This window comes from Salmo salar, chromosome ssa18, assembly GCF_905237065.1.
Source record: "Salmo salar chromosome ssa18, Ssal_v3.1, whole genome shotgun sequence".
Classification (NCBI taxonomy): domain Eukaryota; kingdom Metazoa; phylum Chordata; class Actinopteri; order Salmoniformes; family Salmonidae; genus Salmo; species Salmo salar.
The window spans coordinates 82,619,063-82,621,562 of record NC_059459.1 but is presented as its reverse complement, the minus strand read 5'-3'; the positions used below and the strand labels follow the sequence as shown (position 1 = coordinate 82,621,562).

The window sequence follows — 2,500 nt, the reverse complement described above, 5'->3', positions numbered from 1 at the left end:
TTAGTTTATTTAGTAAATATTTTGTTAAATACTACATTGTTGGTTATTAAGGGCTTGTAAGTGAGCTTTTCATGGTGAAGTCTACATCTGTTGTATTCGGCGCATGTGACAAATAAGATTTGATTTGTGATGTTTGGTCGAAGGAGGCCTAAGATGCAGCTGTTGCCTGTTACTGGGCTGAGGACAGAGATACACTAGCGTTCAAAAGTTTGGGGTCACTTAGAATTGGCCTTGTGACTCCGGGATGCTGGCCTTCTAGGCAGAGTTGCAAATAAAAAGCCATATCTCAGACTGGCCAATAAAAATTAAAGATTAAAGACGGGCAGAAGAACACAGACACTGGACAGAGGAACTCTGCCTAGAAGGGCAGCATCCCGGAGTCGCCTCTTCACTGTTGACGTTGAGACTGGTGTTTTGCGGGTACTATTTAATGAAGCTGCCAGTTGAGGACTTGTGAGGCGTCTGTTTCTCAAACTAGACACTCTAATGTACTTGTCCTCTTGCTCAGTTGTGCACCGGGGCCTCCCACTCCTCTTTCTATTCTGGTTAGAGCCAGTTTGCGCTGTTCTGTGAAGGGAGTAGTACACAGCGTTGTACAAGATCTTCAGTTTCTTGGTAATTTCTCTCATGGAATAGCCTTCATTTCTCAGAACAAGAATAGACTGACGAGTTTCAGAAGAAATGTCTTTGTTTCTGGCCATTTTGAGCCTGTAATCAAACTCACAAATGCTGATGCTCCAGATACTCAACTAGTCTAAAGAAGGCCAGTTTTATTGCTTCTTTAATCAGAACAACAGTTTACAACAGTGTTGTAATGATGTGCAAATAGTTAAAGTACAAAAGGGAAAATAAATAAGCATAAATATGGGTTGTATTTATAATGGTGTTTGTTCTTCACTGGTTGACCTTTTCTTGTGGCAACAGGTCACATATCTTGCTGCTGTGATGAAACACTGTGGTATTTCACCCAGTAGATATGGGAGTTTATCAAAATTGGGTTTGTTTTGTAATTCTTTGTGTATCTGTGTAATCTGAGGGAAATATGTGTCTCTAATATGGTTATATATTGGGCAGGAGATTAGGAAGTGCAGCTCAGTTTCCACCTCATTTTGTGGGCAGTGTTGCACATAGCCTGTCTTCTCTTGAGAGCCAGGTCTGCCTACGGTGGCCTTTCTCAATAGCAAGGCTATGCTCACTGAGTCTGTACATAGTCAAAGCTTTCCTTAAAACCTCTTGGGGCTAGGTGGGACGCTAGCGTGCCACCTGTGGTGCACTCCATCAACAGCAGGTGCATTTCAAGAGCGGCAAATTTGAATCCAAATAAATGTCAAAATTCAAATTTTTCAAAAATACAACTATGTTACACCATTTGAAAGATAAACATCTCCTTAATCTAACCACGTTTTACGATTTCAAAAAGGTTTTACGGCGAAAGCATAAATTTAGAGTATGTTAGGACAGTACATTTACAAGAGTTGTGTGTAATGTTTTGTCAAGTCAAAGACAGGGTCACCAAAACCATAAAACCAGCTAAAATGATACACTAACCTTTTACAATCTCCATCAGATGACACTCCTAGGACATTATGTTAGACAATGCATGCATTTTTAGTTCTATCAAGTTCATATTTATATACAAAAACAGCGTTTTACTATGGCATTGATGTTGAGGAAATCGTTTCCCTCCAATAACCGGCAGTCAAGTCAGCGTCACAAATTAAATAATTAAAATTAGAAAACATTGGTAAAATATTATATTGTCATTTAAAGAATTATAGATTTACATCTTTTGAACGCAATCAACTTGCCAGATTTAAAAATAACCTTACTGGGAAATCACACTTTGCAATAATCTGAGCACTGTGCCCAGAAAAATACGCGTTGCGATACAGACTAGACGTCATGTTGGGGAGATCTAAAATCGAAAATACTATGTAAATAATCCATTACCTTTGATTCTCTTCATCAGATGTCACTTCCAGGTATCACAGGTCCATAACGAATGTAGTTTTGTTCAAAAAAGCTCATCATTTATGTCCAAAAATCTCCGTCTCGTTAGCACATGATGTAAGCCAGCCGGACTTCTCGTCATGAACGAGGGGAAAAAATATATTTCCGTTCGTTCAAACATGTCAAACGTTGTATAGCATAAATCATTAGGGCCTTTTTTAACCAGAACATGAATAATATTCAAGGTGGACGAATGCATAGCCTTTTATAACGTATTGGAACGAGGGTACCCAACATGAAGTAGCGCGCCAGGTGTCTAATGGGACATCACCGTTCCATGGCTCTTGTTCGGTCAGATCTCCCTCCAGAAGACTCAAAACACTTTGTAAAGGCTGGTGACATCTAGTGGAAGCAATAGGAAGTGCCAAAATATTCCTAAACCCCTGTGTTTTTCAATGGGATAGGTTTAAAGTCAATACAACACATCAGGTATCCACTTCCTGTCAGAAAATGTCTCAGGGTTTTGCCTGCCAAATGAGTTCTGTTATAC

The 2,500-nt window shown here is 39.5% G+C and overlaps 1 protein-coding gene across 1 annotated transcript in view; it reads left to right on the top strand.

The window, feature by feature from the left end:
• plod3 (procollagen-lysine, 2-oxoglutarate 5-dioxygenase 3) overlaps nt 1-2,500 on the top strand; it is a 59,327-nt gene that overhangs the window by 3,043 nt on the left and 53,784 nt on the right. The window lies entirely within an intron of this gene.